We start from the raw sequence: 9304 nt of genomic DNA on the forward strand, positions 1-9304 counted from the left end.
ATTCGAACACTACAAACACAAAGAACTGGTTCAGAAGGAAGACAGGCAACTTAAAGGCACAAACTATGGACTCAACAAACAATACCCAAAGGTCATTCTTGAACGACGAAAACAACTTTTCCCAATCCGAAAACAGGAAATGAACGAAGCAAAAAGGCAATCATTACAGTGGATGTACTATAGATGGACAGTTATATCGTGATAAGTACATTACTCCATGGCTTTTCTGAACACAGAGTCACTTAAAGTCAGTAACTGCCATAATCACAAATATAACTAAACTCTCTCTCTCTCTCTCTCTCTCTCTTTCATTCTCTCTCTTAGATGTGCTCTTACTTTAGCACCTAGGTCTCGTGCCCCTCCTCCCCATGTTCCACCCTATGTATGTATTTAAGGTTTTTGTTGTTGTTTTTCTGTCGAATACATTGAGTCACTTGTGTATTTGTATTTATGTTAATCTCCCAAATGCTGGCGTCTACAGAATCCAAATGTTAAAGAATACTCATTTCCCTCTCCAGTCCACCACTCATATTCCCACATCGATTTCATTCTCACCAGTAATTCTGTCATATCAAATATTTCTGAATCAAAGATCCATCCAATAGTCATTAGTGATCATGGTAACATTACCCTGGTAACATTAAAATGGAATATAACCAGTCCACATAAACCCATTACCAGATTAAACGCATCTCTTCCAGAAGATCCTGAATTTGACAGTTACTTTAAGAGAGAGTGAGCATGCTATCTAGAGATGAATGACACCCCAGAATCATCTCCATCTCTTCTGTGGGAAACAGGAAAAGCTGAACTAAGAGCAAAAATTATTTCACTCTCCATTTACAAAAAAAGAAAGAAAAGGAACAAGAAGTAGTTCTGGAACAAAACAATCAAACAACTAGAAGACATTAACATAAATAACCCAACAGAAGAAACACAGGATCATAAGTTCATAAATACTCTTGAATCTCCCATAACAGAACATGAACTGTTCAAGGCCCTAAAACTCATGCCGAACAATAAAGCACCAGGTACTGATGGATTCCCTGCTGAGTTACATTTCATCACCACTCTTCATCCGAATGATAAATGAATCAAAACAGAAATCAAAACTACCGGATAACATAAGCACGGCCACAATCTCACTCCTTCTCAAACCCAATAAAGACCCAACATTACCGTCGAGCTATCGTCCGATCTCCCTAATCAATGTAGACATTAAAATCATCACCAAAGCACGAGCCCATAGAATAGAAAAAGTCACACCATCTATAATACATCCAGATCAAACCGGTTTCATTAAAGGTAGACTCGCTTCCAATAACACACTCAGACTTTTTAACTAATGTATTACTCATCAACTCAAAAAGCCCAAACCGTCACAATTACTCTCAGTGCCGAAAAAGAAATAAAGTAAATAATAAGGTAACAACACTAGTTAATATCAAACCTAATTGAATACTTAATATTAATTGTTTGGGGTAAGGGGAGGGAAATATAAGTTTCCCCCCTCTCTCTCTCTTTATATATGTGTGTGTGTGTGTGTGTGTGTGTGTATGTATGTATACACACTGCTTCTTGACCCCAGTCCCTGTCATGCAGTCGTGGTGTGAACCTACACTGGTCTCACGGTTCGGTTCGATTACGATTATCATGTCATTGATTCAGTTCAATTCAATATCGCGATGCATTACGATGCACTGCATCCTCAATTTTAAAATTTTCTTCAAAAGTGAAGTGTGCGTGCGCGTGTGTGTGTGTGTGTGTGTGTTCCCCTGTTCGGGAAGTCGCAGTGAAAGAAACAGTGACATTCCAGTTTAAGTTTCAAAGGAGTAAAGACTGGTTATGAAATTAAGAAAATGAAATAAAATCAATTTTTTTAAAGAAAGGTTCATTTAAAAGCAGCGCTCATTCATCAGTGTATAATGTTAGCCTAGAGATGCACATCAGCCGTCGCCGAGTCCGCTGTTGAAGTGATGATCATCCATTTATAATCACGCGTAACGACAGAGAATAATTGTAGTTTGACCATCAGGTGCGGATCTTTAAATCAGAGAGCATTATTGTGGCGGTGGATGATGTTTTTGGCTGTGGATTCGGGTGATGCTGGAGCTCATCGCTGACTCTACAGCCGTCAGACTCTGCCGGCGCTAACAGTTCGCGGTGAACACGGCTAACGTGGTTTATCAAGTTAGTGTATTACTCCTGCATATTCTTCGTGTGTCTACGCGTGTCTTCTCCAGCTCGTGCACCAGGTTGTTCATAAGAGCTGAAATGTGCCCAGATGCTCAAGTAGTTGGAGCATTTTTTAATTACTCGCACTCGCGTCTCGCCTCCTCTGCCAGTGTATGCTACCGTGACAAATGACGTCAGAAAAGCGTCAGTACATTATTATCGGTTATGGTCTATTACTGAACCGATTCCGAATCGTCCTCGTCTGCATCGCGATGCATCGTAGAAACGATTAATTTCGACACCCCCATCATGCAGTTGGGATTAGTTCTGGGCGAGTGTGTGGCCTGGGGATTGTGTCTTTCCGCCACAAACAGGGCGAGCATGGCATGTGTGTGGCGGCCGGAGGCGGGGAGTGTTCTTGGGGGTGGGGTGGGGGTGGGGGCGGGACGTTGGGCATCGTGTTGGTAATGTATGTTTTGTTGTATTTGATTGCATAATGCATTTTTAAAATAATAAATAAAAACTTTTAAATAAAGTCTGTGTAGAGCAGGAGGCTGGCGTCTGCTGAACTGCTCAGCTACAGGTCGCTCGTGCCGCTGCAAGGGCTCGTCGACGGCGAAGGCTTCAGCAGGAGAATCAGCGAAGTGGAGAGTTCGATGAAGGAGATTAAATCTGATTCCTGTGGTGAAATGGCCTGCTTGTACAGCCAGAAGCCACACCCATTCTAGCGGGTTTCGACTTGTGCGAGGCGTGAAGCACCACGATTGGTGTGCGCACTTCAGCCGCTTCGCTATAGGTTCGTGCAGTTCCCGCAGCACAGCCAATGAGCGCGCTAGTCAGCTCTGCCCTGCGCTCGCTGTGCAGCTGCACTGCGTTTTAAAATAAGGCTTCAATATTCTCCAGAAAAGGAGTTTTCCTATAAGAGTTTAGCTACACAATACAAGAGATCGTTCTCAAAGGGAACTTACTTCATTGCTCATTTGTGGGGAAGCTGGACAGACTGCGGTCAGATGGGGATCCTGGACTTTTCTCTCATAATGAGATCCTGTAGAGCAGACGATACATAAGGATAAGAAAACACCTTAATACAATGCTCAACATATGAACACAGGCTTATGTTAATAATGACCGATGATGGTTGAAAAAACACATTCAATACTATGATAGTCTTCTTACCCTTTGAGGCCTCAGTTTTTCTTGCATTGCTTTCCATTCTGCTCGTCTCTGTAGCTTGTCACTGTTTAAAAGAGAAAGCAAGAGTGAGATTATCAAGAGGTCACTCAAAACATAAAATTATAATAGCCACTGATGATCATCACAGTAGCTTTATCGCTTTGTGTCATAAAGACATTTTTATATCTTACCGTGTTTCATTTTCTTTCAAAGTCTGTTGTATATTTTTCAGGCGTGTCAAAGGTTCCTCGTCTTTCTTCACAATTAAAGCCATGTCTTCTAAAGGAGAATCAGGGCTGCAGGAATGACCAAAGCTCTCCAAGTAATCCTTCGCCATCTATTCGTGAGACAAAAGCAGAATGATGAGATCACATGTGACAGATCAGCCGTAGTCTTTATTACATTTGGATGTGTGTGATGCTGTGATGGCTTTAGATGGGACACGTTGTGCACTTACTTTCCTAGCGATCCTGTCAGGTTTGGGTCTATCCACTAGTTGTCTTCGTTGTTTTTGCTTCTGTTCTATGAGCTTACTCATCTTCAACTCCTCTTTTCTCATGTGTTCTACCTTCTCTGTAATGCAGTCTACCTCCTTTTTCCTGCACAAAAACAAAAAGAGGGTCAAACACTGTTGCTGTCTTCAGGTCCCAGACTTCTCACAGATTAGATAGAGAGTGCAAAGAAATCAAACCCATGGTTGTGCACAAGAAACTTACATCTTTTTCATTTCATCCTGATATTGCTGCTCCTTGAGTTTGTCCTGTTCGTCAGAATATTCTTCTTCTTCTTCAGGTTCACAGACTTTTCTGAAGCGGATTACAGTAACAGAGATGGCTATGAATAATGTTATCAGAAGCAGTATCTTCACTGTGCATATGCAACATCTACATATGCAAAAATAGGAAAACATAAATTGTGCACATTGGCATGACAGTACTATTGTGCTGACCTTTCCATGTATTCAACTGAAGTCTTCGTCTTCCTCTGAGCCAGTGTGTGTGGATACAGGCCTATAAAAACATCACATGTTAATATGGTTCTCATGAAGAAATTAACTTATGTTTACTTCATACTCAAGTGATATGTTTCAGATTGCTGGACTAGCTCACCTCTGGCCCGGGAAGAGCCGAAAGCAATAGGAATAATTCTGTTCTGGCGAATGAGCTCCTGTAGACGATACATAAGAATAAGTAAACGGTGCCACTTTAAAATACGGGTGCACTAATATGCATTAATTCATGCTTAACCAATGCACATATAATCATGTGTTAATGTACAACTCCTGAAGAACTAACCATTAATTAATGATTCCTGCATCAGTAACTAATAAAGATTCTAAGAGATTAATTGATTAAGTAATATATGAATTGTTATTAATTAAATGTGTCATTATGACCATTGCAAGCACTAACATACGGGTGCATATTAGTGCATCCGTATTGTAAAGTGTTACCAGGAAAACACCTTAATACAATGCTCAACATATGAACGCAGGCTTATGTTGATAATGAACGATGATGGTTAAAAAAACATATTCAATACTATGATAGTCTTCTTACCTTCACAGTCATTATGCCTTCTGTGCTTCTCTGAGCCGGTGGGTGTGGACTCAGTCTCGGCATGTCTGAAGCACACACAGGTTGTGCAGTCGTCGTCTTCCTCTGAGCCGGTGGTTGTGGTCTCAGTCCTGAATAAAACATCACGTTAATATGGTTCTCATGAAGAAACTTATGTTTACTTTGTATTCAAGTGATAAGTTCTGAAATCAAATGTAGCAAACCGGGTTCAGATTGCTGGACTAGCTCACCTCTGGGCCGGGAAGAGCCGGAGATAGGAGGAAGCTGGACAGACTGCGGTCGGCTGGAGTTCCTGGCCTTTTCTCTGATAATGAGCTCCTGTAGACGATACATAAGAATAAGAAAACACCTTAATACAATGCTCAACATATGAACGCAGGCTTATGTTAATAATGACGATGATGGTTCAAAAAACACATTCAATACTATGATAGTCTTCTTACCCTCATCGTCACAAAGCCTTCTGGGAGTCTCTGAGCCGGTGGATGTGGACTCAGTCTCGGCATGTCTGAAGCACACACAGGTTGAGCAGTCGTCGTCTTCCTCTGAGCCGGTGGTTGTGGTCTCAGTCCTGAATAAAACTGAGGTTGTGGTCTCAGTCTCGGCATGTCTGAAGCACACACAGGTTGAGCAGTCTGAGCAGGACTGACACGTGTCAGGGGCCTGAGCTTGCGAAATGTATTGCTATTCATTCTCTGATCTAAAATAGTACGTTGATCCAAAATCCTACTAGTCAAATTGTATGATCTGAAACCATACACAGATCAGAAAGTGGTAATGTGCAATATAACTGTGTACACAGATCTGGAAACAGACACAGATCCAAACGGATATAAAATTGCACAATGAACAAAAAGCATACACTGAATAAAAATGCAGTTAATCAAAATAAAATCCTGATGGGGAATCGCACACTTAGCTGATTCAAAACTGCACACTGATCAAAAGCTGTAGACTGATGCAAAAATCGTACATCGACACATATATATATTGGGCAACAAGTGTAAAGTGAGTTTTCAGTGAGAACAGTGAAGCCTCCAGTGACGCGTCGAGTAGAATGCATTCCGATGACGTCACGCAGCAGCGCGCCACAGCCGCAGAAATGCAAGAATAGGATTATTGTTTTGATTTAAAAATTGAAAAGAGAGAATGACCTGTGTCACCGCAATAAATCCATGAGAGGGATGTAGATTAGGATACGTGTAGTAATATATTTATACCTAGCCTATAATTTGTCTACACTCGTAAAAATACAATACACCGTTTATTTTTGCCTTCACTAAACATCGACCACAAGTTTCTGAACGGCCCCAACTAACTAAAGCCTAGTGTATTATTATATTGTATGACACTGGTATTGCTATGCCAATGCAGCTTATAGCTTGTTTTGTGGATGCATCACTGTGGAATATTGTTCAATTGTATTAATAAATGACAATTTTATACTTATTTCATCTGTTAATTCTCACTTGTTCCTACTCACTCATTACATGGCCAAGTTTTGCTCATTTATTAATAGTATTTATTAATTTTATATAATAAAAAACAATATGATTAATCACTTTTGATACTTTATTTGAACCAATTATTTAAGTCCCTTATTTGTTGTATTGTTGTATATATATATATATATATATATTAAAATAGTTAAAATATTTGAAAATGCACCTACATTGTTTTTCATTTTGTGATTACAGACTATTTTCCTGTCTTATATTTTGTCATTGTAGATTTCTTGAAAAAAAAAGGCTATTAAAATACTTTCTTGTCACCTTCTCCTGAAAACAATATCGTGAATAGTTTCATGTTGTGTATTCGCCCACATGGTCAAGTGTGTTAATTAAAATTCTTACCACCATTAAAAGTAAAAACTCAGAATGACACATTCCAGAATATTATGTAGATTATAATCAATTAATTTATCTGTTCAACTTTAAAGTTGTTGTTAATGATTGTGTAAATTACATAAAATTGTGACTTGGATTCTCTTTAAAATATTTTTTGATTATGTTTGTAAACAATTCAGAGATGACATTAATGACATAGCCTACACAACTTTGTATACAATACACAATTTGTATCAATGATATATTCAATGTCATCATTCGGAACACAATAAAAGAAAACAAAAAAGTGAACAATGATTGATAAGATGGATTAGTAAGGAAAGCTAGGGGAAAAACACGAGGGTGAGAGATTCATTTATTGTGGTGGCAAGTGCAGTGTTCATTTTGTCTGTGGTGAGTGGATGTAAATATATTGTTGTTAATGAGCTAACGCTAGGGCTGTGCGATATATGATCGTGGACGATTAAAATATCTCCACGATCTGCTTTTGAAGAAATGTCATAATGTTAGTATCGTGCATTATATCAGTTGCATTTCTGGCGCCTCCGTCTCAGCATAGGCTACAACGCGACGTATATTCACATCAAATGTTAACGCAGAGGAAGGGACACTGCAGTTCACAAGTTCATTATTTGCATGTGCTTTAAAGCCTTGCCAGTTAACCGTAATATGGTCTTAGTTTCCTGTTTACACCATAGACTGTAGAAAATACACTCAGTGTATTTGGGGTCTATATGACCCCAGACATAAATAGAGCTATTGTACAAAAAATATATACATTTTAATAATACAAATTATATATCATTTTTGTCGTTTGCTTCTCATCTATATTTTTATGCTGTGTTTTGGGGGATATAAAGTACTTTTTTTACCTATTTACTGCAGAATTCCTCAACAACACCATTAACATAAATATGAAATATTACATCTTTATGAAAAAAACACATTAATGATGATCGAATTTAAATAGGAATTGTTTCTCGATGTCGATCTAGGTGTTAGATGCATAATTCTGCCATCTGCTGGTTAGATGTTTTTTTGTAGATAATATATTTGTAGCCTTAAAGTGTAATTACCATAGACTTCCAGCAGAGGCCCCATTGAGATCCATTCATTTTTCTGGATGTGACTTACTGCTCTTATAACAGCTTTTGTTATGAATATATATATTTAAACGTTTAAAATACATTAAATCAGTATTTTGTCAAAGTTTAGAATTATTTTTGTTGTTGTTTGAGGTCTTTTGAAGTATCTTGTTATTGCAATAATGCTATATAAATTTGCAGTAATGCCACATAAATTTGCAATATTACCACATAAGTTACCACTAAAAGAAAATACTTGATTGCAATTTCATATTATTTCAATAATCGAAATGTATTATGATTAACTTTAGAATAAGAAATTATTTTTCTAAAGGAAATAAAAACAAAAAACAAACAGCTATAGGCGGATATGAACAGGAGTGAAGAGTAAACACCTGTGTGTTTGTGTGTGTGCACGTGCATGTGTGTGTGTAATCATGCTCATTCCACAGTGTTTTTTTCTCTAATGCCAGGCCTTCATTTATGTGTGAATATTTTTAGATTCATGCCGGAATTATTGATTTTATTTCCCAATTTTTATAAAAATGCTCTCTTTTGCGGTCACACCTGTTTGTTTGTGTGTCTCTCTGTGTGTGTGTGTGTGTGTAGTCATGTTCTTTCCATATTGCATTTGTGCTCTCATACCATACCTTCATTTGTGTGTGAAAATTTTTAGATTTAATTTCTATAAAAATGCTCTATATTGCAGTCACACCTCTCTCTATCTGTGTGTGTATTTGTGTCTGTGTGTGTGTGGGCACACATGTGTGTGTGATAATGTTCATTCCACATTGTATTAGTGATCTAGTACCAGGCCTTCATATATGTGTGAGAATTTTCAGATTTATGCTGGAATTATTCATTTTATTTGCCAATTTCAATAAAAATGCATTCTATTGAAGAAACACCTGTGTGTGTGTTTGTGTGCGAGGACACGTGTGTGTGCAAGTGATCATGTTCGTTCCACATTGCATTTGTGCTCTAGTACCAGGACTTCATTGCGGTATGGAAATTTTCAGATTCAGTCTGGATTTATTGATTGTTTTTTGACAAATGAAAAATAAAAAACAAATTTTTTCGATTTTCCCATTCATTTCAGTGTGGGGTCATATTGACCCCAAAGACCAGAAGTGTACTTTTTTTTTTTTACATGCCTATAAAACAACCGAATCAAGCCCAGTTTTTTTGTGTGTGTATAGATAGATAATGTAGGAAAAGTCACAAAATCTTATTCCACTGAGATGAAGGGAACCATTTTGTTTACTAAGGAAAAGTCGATTGGGTCATAATAGACCCCACGACCAAATTGAGGGTTAAATACAGTGATGTCGGATGTACTTGAAGGTAAATCATATTGCAAGATTTTTAAGAGAAATTATAGTGCCTTTTAAAGCAGTTTTTAATCTCATGATATATTTCTATGCAGTTTTTTGTCAATCAGTTAAAT

The 9304-nt window shown here is 38.0% G+C and overlaps 1 long non-coding RNA gene across 2 annotated transcripts; it reads right to left on the bottom strand.

Annotated features, from left to right (window-relative positions):
* Positions 1-4101: 4101 nt before the first annotated feature.
* Positions 4102-5237, bottom strand: LOC143711990 (uncharacterized). Of its 2 annotated transcripts, none has more exons than XR_013194949.1 (3): positions 5156-5237; positions 4298-4358; positions 4102-4154 (listed from the first exon to the last, which is right to left on the bottom strand). It is a non-coding gene; the product is annotated as an uncharacterized LOC143711990 (long non-coding RNA). The 2 variants fall into 2 exon arrangements; XR_013194948.1 differs by lacking the exon at positions 5156-5237 and adding an exon at positions 4458-4490.
* Between the last annotated feature and the right edge of the window lie 4067 nt (positions 5238-9304).

The sequence above is a fragment of the Siphateles boraxobius genome, unplaced genomic scaffold (assembly GCF_051911475.1).
Source record: "Siphateles boraxobius isolate OS27281-9 unplaced genomic scaffold, OSU_SipBor_1 5, whole genome shotgun sequence".
Classification (NCBI taxonomy): Eukaryota; Metazoa; Chordata; class Actinopteri; order Cypriniformes; family Leuciscidae; genus Siphateles; species Siphateles boraxobius.